Source organism: Lycium barbarum, chromosome 2 (genome assembly GCF_019175385.1).
Source record: "Lycium barbarum isolate Lr01 chromosome 2, ASM1917538v2, whole genome shotgun sequence".
Classification (NCBI taxonomy): Eukaryota; Viridiplantae; Streptophyta; class Magnoliopsida; order Solanales; family Solanaceae; genus Lycium; species Lycium barbarum.
Window position 1 is genome coordinate 69,120,372 of NC_083338.1, and position 16,007 is coordinate 69,136,378.

The 16,007-nt window shown below is 39.0% G+C and overlaps 1 non-coding gene across 1 annotated transcript; it reads left to right on the top strand.

Moving 5' to 3' along the window:
• The first annotated feature begins 6,111 nt into the window (after nt 1-6,111).
• Nucleotides 6,112-6,215, top strand: LOC132629623 (small nucleolar RNA R71). Its single transcript, XR_009578385.1, has one exon. It is a non-coding gene; the product is annotated as a small nucleolar RNA R71 (small nucleolar RNA).
• The last annotated feature ends 9,792 nt before the right edge of the window (nt 6,216-16,007 follow it).

Consider the following 16,007-nt stretch of genomic DNA (forward strand, 5'->3'; position numbering starts at 1 on the left):
TGGAAGTATTTTGTGGGCTAGTTGATAGTAATTATATGTATATATATGAATGCGTATGATATCTCATTTGTGATTGTATCAGTGGACATGTGAGTCCCAGTAACCGGCGCTACGGTAAAGAAGGCCTCAATCGAGTAAAGGATACCGAAGCCCGAGTGACAGTAAAAATAAATGGTGCAAGTGTTATAAGATAAGCTGCTATTTTCACTACAGGTTAAAATGGAAAAACTCCAATACAACGATATTTGGAAAAGAAAGTGAGTGAGTAGCTGGAAAATAAACAGATCAAAGTGTCGGAAGAAGGTGAAAGGTAAGAAACCTCAGTGAATGAAGCCCCCGAGAGAAACTACAGGCAAAGCATGGGACGATTTAGATAAAACTTCAAAGGTAGGCACGTGAAAAGGGTAAAGTGCGGTAATATGGAACAGGAGAAGAATGTGTGGAGTTCGAAAACCAATTTCAATAAGTGGGACTGAAGAAATGGTGACTATGATGAGGGGTGTGAAGTAATAAAAGAATGATTAGGCTTTGCGACGATGCTAGGAGATTTGGGTCCTTGGAAGGTATATAAAGGAATAAAAGGTGCAGCAAAATTAATGTGGTTGCCTCGGACATGTAGGGGGGGGGGCTCTCTGCCAAAAGAATGACTCAAGAATAGAACGGACCTGCGAGCTTAAAGTAAAAATTTCACGACCTCCAGAGCCGATGCCATAAACGGCAAAAGGAGAAAAGTGACCGAGGAGAAAGGAACCCAAGAAGGGTTAAGGACGAAAGTAGAAGAAGTATACTAATGGGTTGGTCAAAAGAAGAGTGAAGCATTTAAGCGTAAGGCAATTGGAAACCTCTAACCATAAGCGTAAGAAGGATGCCTTAACAAATTAGCGATAGGAACCCGATTACGCACCAAGGAAAAATAGGGATAATGGGTCGACATTGTTGATTTGAAAATTAATGGTAAGAAATAAGAAATCATGCGAAGTCTGAAGGTTTTGATCTTAGAAGAAATGGAAAAGAGATGCAAGGAACATGCGTGGGAAACCGCTCGGTCGTAACATCATAAGCATAGTTAAAGGTTCGAGGAGCAAGGATAAAGAGAGTGTAAACCGTAAAGATTCTGTGCTGCGAGCAAAAGTAGCGGACGCTCGAAAAATGGATGCGCAGTTGCAACACAAGTGCATAGTTAAGAGGAATTACGAGTAAGTGAGCTAAATGAGTGAAGGGACTAATAATGGACGAAAGGATACGGGAATGTTGACAAGAATGATGGTGTAGACAAAACATATGGTAAGAAGTTTCGATATGTTATGCACAGAGTTGAAAAGAAAGATGAGGAGTAAGGTATAAACAAAGACTTTACAAGAGGGCTGTTGGCATATAAGGAGCCCCCTTAAAGGGGGGGGGGGGGGAGGCAATATTATATTAGGCTTAAAAGGAATCACAACAATTTCAAGTGCCAGAAAAGGAAATTTATTAGCTCGGGGCCAGAGCTCGAAATATATCAGCATATCAAGAGAATACATGAAAGGAATAGAAACGAGTTGACAATGAAGTGTACCGTGAGGCCGACATGAGGAAAAATGATGGAAGACACCTTAAGACAATGCCTCATGCCAACATGAATTATGATATGTTTATGCCATGATCTGAATTCCTCACATCGGGCAAATTGGAGCCATACCTAAGTACGCAGTGACATGTTGTAAAGAGTAATAAAAAGAGCAAGAAAATGGCTACAAGCTAAGTTCACAAAGGATAATGAAGAGAATGATAAGACTCAAAGGATATTTCGGATGACAACGACTATTATAACGAAAGCATCAAAAGATTGATAGTTTGGAAATTTTTGAAGAAAGGGAGAACGCAATGTTTATGAATGAAATTCATCGGATGCTAGAAAATAGTTTATGGATCTTTGATTATACGGAGTATGAGAATATACGTTATGAAATTATATGAGCCATCGACGCGAAGCGATGCTCGATTATATTGTAAGGAATCCATATCGGAGAACCAACAAGAAATAACGAAGGATGAAATGAGCGCCAACACAAAGAGATCAAAAACAAGTATACTTGTGTTGAGAAATGTGAGAGAAGGAAATAAAGAAAAAGTTGTAGTAAGAACTCAAGATGTTGCGAGCTAAGAAGTTAGGTGAATTCGGATCATAAGTCACCATAAGCGTGACTGGACTGCGAAAGATAATAATTGGCAAAGAAACGTTACGTACATATGTTTTGGGTAAATATTTAGAATGAAAGATTAAAAAGAAATAGTGACAAAGGCATAAAGAAGCAGGGAGCGAAGAAAAGAAAACACCAAAGGCCGATGGATATTTATAGCATGCTAAGCGAGACTGCAATACTGTAGATCAAATAAAAGCAAGGAATAGCCTGTGGCCATATTGGATCATCAAGTGAAGATTGCGTACTAAAGACATGACTTCTGTCAAGGTATGGTGACGAAACAATAGCAGAGAAAAGATGATCTGGGGAGTACAAGGATAATAAGTTGGCGCGGCGGATTAGAAAGCCCATGATAAGGACTGAGCATGGAGAAAAAGACCACTATAAGAGGGACCCTCCCTGAAGTGTTACAAGACCCCATAAGATCAGTTGAACATTCGAGGACGAATGTTCTAAAGGGGGGGAGGATGTTATAGCCCGTATTTTGTACGTTCGGATATTTCGAGGTAGTCGTGGTAAGTTAAGGAAATGACCATCTTCCAAAATTATTTTAATGTACAAGTTGGTTATGAATATTATTTATGAATACTATTAGTATGGAAATATTGAGAAAGGCTAAGGGCAAAAAGGGAAAATCATAAAATGGTTCATGGTAAAATTGTGGAAGGCTAGGGGCAAAATGGGAATTTCACAAAAAGTTCAAGAGAGTTCTTGAAGAACCCCTTGTCCGTGTGGCATATGTATAAATATATATATATATAAATATGGAAGGATGATGACAAAATAAAATAATTAGTTATCTTTTACTTTAATGTTTAAGAAACTTCAAGAAAAGGCCATGTGTTCACATGGTATTGGAAGGAACTATATATATATATATATATATATATATATATATGAATAAGTGGGAATAATCTAGACATTTCCTTTCTTCTTCCATAACACAAGAAATTTGAAGGCAAGAAATGGAGCCATTCGGCCATGGTGAGAAAAATTGAGCCATGGGAAATTGACCAAGAAAAATTATTTCTTCTAGTATTCCAAGCAATTGGAAGGTCCTTTTTAACATGGAATGGTTGTTGGAGCAATAAAATCATTTAATTGTGCAAGTTCACAACCTTAGTCAAGCCAAGAAGTTGAGTGAAAGAGGTAAGGTTTAATCTTCTCTTCAGATGTTATGGATGATTTGTATATGTTGTAGAGTGAAGAAATCGATGAAAATCATGAATTTGGCATGTTGGGGTGTTGGCCGAATATAATTGTATTGTGTAGAACAAATGAATTGATTTTATTTAGTAATTTGATTATTGTGGTTGTTAATTCTATGATGTAAATAAGGATTTAATGGTTTGAAATGAAGTTGTAATTGTTTGTGGATTATGGAAGAAGTTAATGTGATATTAGTATGGTTTCTTATGATCATAAGAATGAATGATGTTGCTAAAGTATAGATTGTTGGTGTAGTTTATGAATTTGGAAGAAAGGGAATGTGTTGTTAGTGTTCTTGTTGCATTTGGAAGGTTTCGGGTGAAATGGCATATTGGCTAGATTGTTTTGAATATGGTATGACTTGTTTGAATTATTCTTGAATTGTGTTTGTAAGGTCTTGGGCAAGTATTTGAATGTGTAAGCATTGATGTTGGCTTGAATATATGCGATTGAGTTGAATAAAAATGGAATGCCGTCGGATTGTGTAGAAAGAATTGTTAATGTTAGAATGTATTTTGAAACAATTGTTGAAATTGGAGATATGATTGTTGGTATTATTGTGGATAATTTGGCCGAGTTGAATTCTCGGGTTTGTTGTTGTTAAATTGGCCGAGCTAGATTCTCGGGGATGTTGTATTTACAGGGGAGATGCTGCCGAAATTCCGGCAGATTATAAGTAAATCCGTTTGAAGAACTAAGACAAGTGTGTGTTGATGTGTCTAATGATTATGTAAATCTTCTTGAATGTAGACTAGCAAGCTTGGATGAATAAGCGTAACTAATAGGACGTGGAGCAGGTATGTAAGGCTTACCCTTTCTTTCTTTTGGCATGATCTTTATGAAACGAACAAATGACGTATATGTATGATTTCAAAGAAATTCCTATTCTTAGAGCCACTAGGATGGCTAATATCCTTGATTTCCATAAGCTGTTTCATATGATTTTGATGCATATCTATGATGTCCGAAGGTCTACTTGATATGTTTCCGAATTGGCATTCGAAAGATAAGTGATATGGCTAATGTCTTGATTTTCAAATGATAGCACGTCTGATTATTCCGTTAAGTCTTTGATACATTTTGATACGTACATATGATTCCAAAAGCCATATCTGATTTGATCCATACGATATCCGAAAGGTACTTGACATGATAGTGTACATATGATTCCGAAAGTTATATCTGATTTGATCCATACGATATTCGAAAGGTACTTGACATGATTGTTGCTTCAATTTTCTAAAAATGGCTTCTGAAATGTTCGTAGAAGGTTCTGTGCTTCAAACGCTCATAACATTCTCATACTAAGTCGGATTGACCCGAAACTTGTTTCTGAGCCTTCAGATGTCGGTAAGTATACTTATCTATCGAGTCTTGATTTATATGCATATAGTTTCGCACTACTCTGTTCGTGCAAGCCTCAGTATGTCCTTCACTGAGCCCGGGCCAGGACATGTTATCGTGCGCACTCCTCTGCATTGTTCACCGAGTCCCTCTCACTTGCGGGCCGGGACACGTTATATGTATATGTACATGATGATATGCGAATATGGGGATGGTGGACAGTATGGCATATGATGATTTATTCACCGAGACCCGCAAAAGAGGGCCGGGACACGTTATATGTATCCACCGAGTCCCTCAATAGAGGGCCGGGACACGTTATATGTATACATGATATATGATGTTGACATGCAACTTCAACCACAACGGAAGATCAACTTGCGCTTCTTCAACAACAATTGGCACCTTAACTTGTGGTTCTTCTTCCTTCTCTACCGGTTCCCTTTTAAACACTTTCTCACCCTCACTTTGATGTAGTTTCCCACTTCGAGTAGCGATAGAATTGCACTTGGCTATTGGAACACCTCCACTGCCCTTCGGTTTCGGTATTGTGTCGCTCGGGAGTTTCTCTCTTTGTAGAAGATATTGTTCTCGAGAAAGATCTCTCATTTGTAATTCTAGATTTTTAATGGGCGAGGTATGTGAACCCACAACTATGGTCAAACCCTTGATCGACTTATCAAACTTTTCTTGATTTGCCATTACTCGCTCAAGCATGCTTTCCAATTTAGAATTCCCTTGATCATTCGAAGGATCCTCTCGCCAATTCGGTGAGTTGGAAGATTGTACTTTTGGGGGAACATAAGGATTGGAACTTCGATTTCCAAAATTATTGTATTTCTCTTGATCCACACCACCATGATCGTTTCTTCCATATTGATTACCTTGCCTTTGCGGTTGAGGTTTCCATTGATTTTGGTAACCGGGCCCTTGATAGTTTTTCCTTTGATAACCCCTTTGAGAGGTTTACATAATTACCATCCTCATATTGCATCAATGGTCCCTCTTGATATGGAGCTTCTTGAGTGTGATACATGCCATTTGGTAGAGGTTGCATCTCCTCTACCGCATTCACCTTCTTGGTATCATCTTCCACAAACCTCTTGGTTAACAAGCTAATGTTGGTGGCAAGTTTAGCAATTGTTTGGTCCCTCTCTTAATTTTCCTTCACCATAGTGTTGAACAACGGAGTCCAATATATCACACTATCCATGCCACCCCAATGCTATGCTTGATTATGTGTAGTAAGCTTGTCAAGACATTGGGTGATTTTAGAAAAAATCCTATCCATGAAACACCCACCGGCTGCATTGTTTGCCATAAAGTCATAGGATCTAAACCTGTATAGAAATTATCCATCAATACGATATCCGAAAAACCATGATTCGAAGACCTCATCAAATATGTATTGAACCTCTCTCAAACTTCATAAAGTTGTTCCAAATGTTGCTTGAATTCAAAAATCTTGTCTTTGAGTTTGGCCTTCTTACTCAGAGGAAACCATTTCTTGACAAAAACATTCACTAACTCAGCCCATGTATGAATGGAATTGTGAGGCAACTTCTCAAACCAAGTCTTTGCTTCGCCGGCCAAAGAGTATTTGAAAACCCTCAACCGGATGGCATCTTCAATTACATTGTTCTACTTGAGTGTCTGGCACACACCTATAAAACTCTTCAAATGTTGATGTGGGTCATCGTCGGTGGAATTTCGAAAATAACCCTCAAGCTTAAGCAGTTGATAGATGCCACTATCAATCTTGAAATTAATTGCATCAACCCTTTAAGGAACAATGGTAGTTGCATACTCAACATCCTGGATAAGATCAGCAAACATATTTTCCTCATCATGATCATCCGGTGGCGGAGGGACCATATTTCCTCCCTGATCACCCTGTGCTCCATAACCTCCTCCTCGTCCTGCCATAGTCATATGGTTCACAACACAAGCAAACAAGGTGTGATGGAATAGGAAAAGACTCAAAGTAAAGCACATACTATTTAGTACTTTCAAACCGTATTCCCCAGCGGCGCCAAAATTTGATACACTCCAATAACACCTAACAAATAGCGGTCGTCACCCAACAAGGTCGGGGTGGAATCCCACTAGGAATATCATGTGAAAAGTTTACTTTTGTACTGTGTTACTTTATTCTAGTCATAATCCTATTACGGTAAGTTGTAAAGGATTTATGTTTCTAATTGCTACTTTGATTTCAAAATTACTTTAATTGGAGAAAAGAATAAAGGTTGTGTCCCCTTTTGATTGAGTGTGATGCTATAGGTATTAATGTGATATATTCCTAATGGGTCGTTGTATGGAATGCATTTAATCTCTAAATGACTCTCTAATATTTTCCAATAATTAGAAAGTATTTCCTCGTTTAATAAACTCACTCAGGGATAAGAGGAGTTTACTTGGCATAAATTAATCTCACCTTCCCAAGTAAAGAAAGGGTTTATGGCATAGGTTGATGTTTGCAACCACCAATCAACTTTAAAGAATAAGAAATAAATAGAAACCAACAACCCATTATGCATATATTCAACAATAAACACCCATTCATATAACACCCATTATTGGGTTCACAACCTTAGTATTAAAAGCTTAGCTACTAATAGTTTTCACTACAAAACAAAGCATTAAAAGTTTACAATGTAATAAAGAAGAGAAAAAATGGAATATTCTCCTCAAAAGCTTCAACTCAATGGAGTATTAAATATTATGGACTATTAGGACAAACATCTGAACAAAAATGACCCACAAAACCCTATACCAACTATATATAATGGTCCAAAAACGCGTAATTAACTGTAACAAAAATTACCCTAGCGGATATAATTACGGACCGTAAAACATAATTACGGCCCGTCAATTTGATCCTCACTACCGTAAAAGTGAAATATTCAGAGCTAGGTCTTTATTTATGCCCACATGTACGGACCGTCATTTAGAATTATGGTTCGTACCCTTCTGCCGTCATTAGTTCTTCATTTGAATCATTGTTCTGGTCATTGAGTTCCAGATGAATTTATGGCCCGTAGAAATATTCTACGGTCCGTAAAAGTGGCCATAACTCGTGGTACAAAAATTGACACTTCTGATTTTTTCCATTCCAGTTACGCTAGAAATTATGGTCCATAAACTATATTTACGGTCCGTGAACCTCTTCAGATCTTAGCTTTTTGTGCAACTTTCCTGGTTTTTGTCATTTTGTTATCAAACACCTACAACAGAACAAATAACATAAGAAACGACATGAAATCACATATAACAAGTAAAAATCTCTGTAAAAAGACATCAAATGTGTCGTAATTCCACGACACATCAATAACTGAATCTCAAATCAATCTTGGAAAAGATAAAAGCACCCTGAAGCTGATCAAACAAGTCATCAATATGAGGGATTCGATATTTGTATTTTATAGTCACGTTGTTCAACTGCTGATAGTCAATACATATGCGCATAGATCCATCATTTTTCTTCATAAGTAATGCAGGAACAGCCCACGGATAAACACTAGGCTGAATGAATCCTTTACTCAACAAATCTTGCAATTGCTACTGCAACTCAGCCGGCGCCATCCGATATGGCGGAATAGAATGGGATTAATCTCTGGCTCTAAGTAAAGATGTCACGATTGGGTGGAACACCTGGAAGATCCGTCAGAAACACTTTCGGAAACTCTCTCACCACCAGAACTTGTTCTAATGGGGAAGTCTCCGAACTAGTATCTCGAATGTAAGCCAAATAGGAGCGATACCCCTTCTCCACCATCTTTTGACCCTTAAGAAACGATATAACTCTCTTCGGTATTGACTAAGAGCACCTTTCCACTCTAATCGAGGAATACCTGGCATAGCTAAGATAACTGTCTTCATGATAGTCCAAGATTGCATGATACAGAGATAACCAATCCATCTCAAGAATAGCATCAAAATCTACGATATCAAAGACTTTCAAATCTACCTGGGTGTCATATCCCATCAAAGTAACTACACAATATCGATATACCCAATCAACCATTACGGAATCATATAGGTGTAGAAATATGAAGAGGCAAGTCAAGTGAATCACACATCATATCCAAACTCGAAGTAATGTAGGAAGACACATAAGAATAGGTAGAGCCTGGATCAAGTAATACTGTAGTGGGATGATGGAAAATTGAAATAATACCTGTAATGACTGTATTGGAGGCCTCTGGCTCAGGTCTGCTAAAAAGCATAGAAATAAGTACGATCAACCAAAGTTTGAGTACCCTACGACTACCACCTCGGCCGGACTAAGTGTCACGACCCGACTAGGGGCCATAACGGGTACCTGGGGCTGACCACCGAGCACCACTCATACTACTAGTCAACATACTTATCCTGCATTCATTCATTATTCTCATGCTTCTATCATAGAAAGAAAACCATTTTCACTTTGAAACATATTTACCTTCATATACGTAAGCCCTTCGACTATCAAAGTAATACATATACAATGAGGGAATCGTGAGACCACACTACCCACACATACCTATCTACGAGCCTCTACTAGTGTACTAGACATATGGATGGGACAGGACCCCGTCGTGCCCAAAACATATATATACACAAATTAATAAATCAATGGCACCTCCGGAACAATGGAGTGCTCTCAAAGTCTGCTGATAGCCCCTACGAATCTGGATCACCTCCTGGTATACCTGTGGACATGAACACAGCGTCCAAAGAAAAAGGACGTCAGTATGAACATTGTACTGAATATGTAAGGTATGAATAAAATGAGCATAATAAAGAAGTCATGAAACATAAGGTGAAGATATGACCTACTTAGCTTTTAAGAGTAAATGCATTTTTAACATATCACATACATCATCATGTCACATATATCATCATTATTAACCCGCATCCGGGTACCCTCATACGCCGTCCACTAGTGGTGGTCATGTCCGGCCTTCTAGGCACGCTGTACTCACAAGCAGCCCGCATTAGCGGTGACATGTCTGGTCATTCAGGCACGGTGGAACCATAAGCAGCCCGCCTTAGCGGTGACATGTCCGGCCATCGAGGCACGGTCGAATCGTGTCATCATGAATTCATCATAACTTATCATCATCATACATTCATCATAGAATATGCATTAGAGCTTAAAGACAATTTATAACTATATCAGGGTGACATAAGGTCCAGAACCCCCGATTATATTATAGAGTGATCATATTCGTCATATCTCACCTTGAAGGAACTAACATTGTAAGGTGAGTGTACACAATGAACAACATCAATGGATCATACTTAGGATCATTAACTTTATGGACATCATATCTTGCTTTGGAATTCCTTAGACTTAAACTCATTATCGTCATTATCATGCTCGTAACGTATCTCTTTTCTTTATCTTATGAAAAGCTCTCTGAAGCATGGACTCATAATTTCCGATATGTAGGAAAATCATGGAAAGATAGGAGGATTCATGCCATAGGAGTCATCCCTTAGAAAGAAGGGACTAGCTTTACATACCTTTTCGTTTAGCTACTCTATCGCTTGAACGTTCTCCTCCAATGCTCACGTTTCTACCTTCAAGAGAGTTCGTATTAACATTAGCTAATCGATCACATGAACATGCTTAACTAAAGCTAGAGAAAATTGGGCAGCATTTCCTTTGTTTATACAACTTCCTCCATATCATATATCAACTCCCAAACATCTATGATAGCATTCAGAATGTCATAGCAATAATCTCCATTCACCTACATTATCCACATTTCCCAATTTCACTTCAAATCATCCATAACCATGGTCTTAGCACACTTTTACATTCACTCATATATAATGTTTATACCATGTCCTTAATGTCATTTATAGCATAATTATAATCACAACATATCAAGAATCACGACTCATTCCAAGCTACTACTAAAAAATGCTACTATCCTTACATTCATGAACCATTTTCTATCTCCTTCTGCAATCCAAGTCTTTCAACCTCTCAATACTTTAAACAACATGGAATGATCATAAAACTTACCTTTGATAGTGTGGGAATGAGCTTTGAGTGGAAATACTTCACTTCAGTAAAACCCTAGTTCCACTTTCAATGAGATTTATTGCCTTGGATGAACCCTAATGAGTTTCTTGCACTTGATTCTCTTGGTTTGATGAAGTTGATCATGAATTTCTCTTGAGTTCTTGTGGAAGAAGTGTGGAGAGTTTTCTAGAGAGTTCTTGAAGTGTGGAGTGAGAAATGAAATGAATTAAATGAGGTTGGGGTCCCTTATATTAATCTTAAAATCTGTCCCGACTCAGTTTCACGGACCAACATGCGGTCCCTATAATTTATATGGACCGTATGTATGGCCGTATCTTTGGTCCAGTGAAAGTCCCCATTCTGGGTAGAACATACGGTCCGTATGTTGGACCGTATAATGCCCAGCTTTTCGAAACTCGTTCTCGTCGACTCGTTTGATCTCCAATCCTTATGGAATCTTCTTGACACTTGTTTAACACCTCATTAACAATCTAAGGGACATTATAACTCTTCTTTAAGACATCATTAAGCCATCCTTAACTTGGTACTTTGTGAATCCTTTTCGATACACAACGCATACCTCGCCTTTCTTGATGAAATTCCTTCTCTTACCTCGATTGTCTTTGAAATCTCAATTAGAACCATTAAATACTATTTCTTGCTCATTGAAACATCGTATACTTCGTGCCTTTCGCTAGTCTATTCACTGTGCATCAACAGAAATTTTTTTGAGGTGTAACATTCTTCCCCCCTTTTAGAACATTCGTCCTCGAATGTTGAGTTCTCTGGAATTATACGAAAATTTCGCCAAAGTTTCTCCTATAATATGGCACTACCATCCTGTCACAACAGCCCATAATAACAATGCCTCACAGGCTACAACATAATAGCAATAAAGTTTTGCCACAGACGACCCAAAAGCATAAAAAGAAAACATACATACCTCATAATCTTGACATTTCATCTTGGATCTCTTCCGGGGGCTGAAATAAGTGTCGGTGCTTAGACTTCATATTTTATTCTGCCTCCCAAGTCATTTCTTCTCGGTTGTTGTTTCTCCATAACACCTTAACTGAAGCTACTTCTTTATTTCTAAGTCTCCGTACTTGCCTATCTAGTATTGCAATGGGTACCTCTTCATAAGCCAAATTTTCCGTTACTTGAACATCATCTACCGGTACGATCCTAGTAGGATCTCCAACACATTTTCGGAGCATTGACACATGGAAAACCGGATGGACTGATTCTAGTTCTGAGGGTAAGTCCAATTCATAAGCTACTCGACCCACCTTGCGGACAATCTTATAAGGTCCTATATATCCAGGACTCAACTTTCCCTTCTTACCAAATATCATCACACCTTTCATTGGCGACACCTTTAAGAATACCTAGTCATCAACTTGAAATTCTAAGTCTCACCGCCGGTTGTTCGCATAAGATTTCTGGCGACTTTGGGCAGTCACCAATCGATCTCGGATAACCTTGATCTTTTCCACTGCTTGTTGAATCAGCTCAGGGCCTATTAACTGTACTTCTCCTACTTCAAACCACCCAATTGGGGATCTACACTTCCTTCCATATAGAGCTTCATACGGAACCATTTGGATACTGGAATGATAGCTGTTGTTGTATGCAAACTCAATAAGGGGTAAGTGGTCATCCTAACTACTACCATAATCCAGCACACATGCCCGTAGCATATCTTCCAAGGTCTAAATGGTACTTTCGGCTTGCCCATCAGTTTGCGGATGAAATGCTGTGCTAAGCTTTACTTGAGTACCCAAACCTTCTTGGAAAGATTTCTAGAACTTAGCGGTAAATTTCACTCCTCTATCACTAATAATGGACATCGGAATATCATGGAGTCGCACTATCTCCTTAAGATGTAACCTTGCATAATCTTCTGCTGAGTACGTAGTCCTGACTGGAAGAAAATGAGCTGATTTTGTGAGTCTGTCCACGATTACCCATATGGAGTCATATTTGCTTCGGGAATGAGGTAACCCCACAATAAAATCCATGTTGATCACCTCCCATTTCCAGGTTGGAATCTCCATTGCTTGCAATAATCCTCCTGGTTTTTGATGCTCGATTTTCACTTGTTGACAGTTTGGACATTGAGTTACAAAATTCTGCTATGTCTTTCTTTATTCAATCCCACCAATACATTAACTTAAGATCATGGTACATCTTTGTCGCACCTGGATGAATAGAATACCGAGAATAATGAGCTTCTTCTAGAATCCGACGACGTAGTTCCACAACATTTGGAACACATAGCCTGCCTCGGTATCTTAGAACTCCATCTATAGAAGTTTCAAATGGAGACTTCTCTTTTTCATGAAATGTGTCTCTATAGTGGCTCAACTGAGGATCTTCATATTGACGCTCTTTCACCTCCATGTCCAAGGATGAAACAGATGGATTATTGATATTAATTCCTGCACCGCCTGAATCGATTGGACGAACTCCAAGGCTAGCTAGCTGGTGGAGCTCACGAATTAATTCCTTATTCTCCGGAGGAGCCTCACATAGGCTACCCATTGATCTGCAGCTGAGTGCATCAGCTACTACATTTTTCTTTCTAGGGTGGTATAAAATAGTCACGTCATAATATTTTAGTACCTCTAACCATCGCCTCTGCCGTAGATTTAACTCCTTCTACTTGAAAATATATTGAAGACTCTTATGATCTGTATAGATATCAACATTTACACCATACAAATAATGTCTCCACATCTTTAGTGCATGAATAACTGTAGCCAATTCGAGATCATGAGTTGGGTAGTTCTTTTCATGTTTCCGCAACTGTCTCGAAGCATAAGCAATGACTTTACCGTGCTTCATTAATACACATCCTAGCCCAACGCCAGAAGCATCACAATATACAACATAACTATCTGGCCCTTCTGGGAGTGTCAAGACTGGGGCTGAAGTTAACCTATCTTTTAATTCCTCAAAATTGCGTTCACAAGCATCATTCTATTGAAATTTAGATGACTTTTGGGTTAGCTTCGTCAATGGGGCTGATATAGAGGAAAACCCTTTCACGAATCTTCTATAGTAACCTGCCAATCCTAAAAAACTACGGACTTTCGTAGGTGTTTTAGGCCTTGGCCAAGTCTTCACAGCTTCAATTTTCTGAGTATCCACTCGAATGCCATCATCTGAAATAACATGGCCCAAAAATATCACAGAATGCAGCCAAAACTCGCACTTTGAAAATTTTGCGTACAATTCTCGAGTTCGAAGAATTCCAAGAACAATACGCAAATGGTCTGCATGTTCTGATTCTGTCCGAGAGTATGCCAGAATATCATCAATAAACACTATCACAAATAGGTCCAAAAGAGGCCTAAATACATTATTCATCTGATTCATGAACACTGCCGGAGCATTAGTTAGCCCCAATGACATCACCCGAAACTCATAATGGCCATATCTCGTTCTGAAAGCTGTTTTGGGAATATCTTCTTCTTTAACTCTCACTTGATGATAACCTGACCTTAGATCTATTTTGGAAAACCATTTAGCACTCTGTAATTAGTCAAACATATCATCAATTCTTGGGAGTGGATATTTATTCTTGATCGTCACCTTATTCAACTGCCTGTAATCAATACACATCCGTAGGGAACCATCTTTCTTCCGCACAAATAGGACTGGTGCTCCTCACGGTGATGAGCTGGGCCTAATGAATCCTTTTTCAAGAAAATCCTTCAATTGTGCCTTCAGCTCTTTCAATTCTGCAGGAGCCATTCGGTAAGGAGGAATAGAAATGGGCTGGGTGTTTGGCAACACATCAATAGCGAAATCAATCTCTCTTTCTGGAGGAAGGCCTGGGAGTTTATCTGGAAATACGTCCGGAAATTCATTCACTATCGGAATAGATTGGAAAGTTAGTGACTTTGCTTCGGTATCATAAACTCGAACTAGGTGATAAATATAGCCTTTAGATATCATCTTTCTGGCCTTAAGGTAGAAAATAAACCTACCCCTTGGGGATGCTGTATTACCTTTCCATTTAAATACAGGTTCTCCCAGAAATTGAGATCGAACTACTTTCATCCGGCAATCAACATTAGCATAACATGAGGCCAACCAATCTATACCCATAATCACATTGAAATGTAGCATTTCCAACTCAACTAAATCAACTTTAGTCTGGCGGTCACATATCACAATTACACAATTTTTGTACACTTGTCTAGCTATCACGGGATCACCAATCGGAGTAGATACCTCAAAAGGTTTAATTGGCTCGGGTTTGACCCCAATACAACCAGCAACATACGGAGTAATATAAGATAAGGGAGAACCCGGATCTATCAATGCATGTACGTCATGAGAAAATACGGATAATATACATGTAGCCACATCCGGAGAGGACTCAAGATCCTATCGTCCGGCTAAAGCATAGATATGGGGATGGATACCACCTGAACTAGATGCTCCCTCTCTGCCTCTACCTCGGCCTGCTGGAATATAAGGAGTCTGCCCTACCGGGCACACTGAAGAAGATCCAGCCGCTGATCCTGTGGGCTGAACCCGACCTCTACCATACCTCGAGGGGAAATCACGCATCACGTGCTTAGTCTGTCCACAAACATAACAAACGTCTGATCCATGGCAACATAGCCCCGAATGTAACTTTCTGCACTGACTACATCGTGGAACTGGTGGTCTCCTCTGGCTATAATCACCCCCAAACTGGGAACCTCAAGCTCACGAGCTCTGACCCTGTCCTAAATGAATAGAGCGGTCAAATCTCTTGCTTGCAAATCAGGGAGGCGCACTAGTCACCGACTGGCCTGAGTGTCTAGAATATGACTGCCTCTGTTACACCTCAAAAAATCTTCCGTTGATGTACAAGTGAATGAACTAGTGAGGAGTACGAGTATACGATATTTCTGTGAGTAAGAAATGACATTTGATGACCCTAAGTGAGATTTCAAAGGCATCCGATGTTAGACCAGAAAGTTGGCTAAGATAAGGCAAGGCTCACGATAGGTTTTGGAAAGGATATGTTATATCCCGTGTTTTCACACGTTTGGAAAAATTTGAGATATCTTTGATTTGTGAGAAATAAGGTCAAAATTTATTTTTTTTTTTACTTGACATAGGAGTTGTGCATGAAAGAATGTTGATGCGGGAGTGTCGTACATGGCTAAGGGCAAATTTGGGATTTTGGAAATTAGTTTTGGGAATTACAAAACGAGATTTTTAACGAATTGGGCTCAACAAAATTTGAG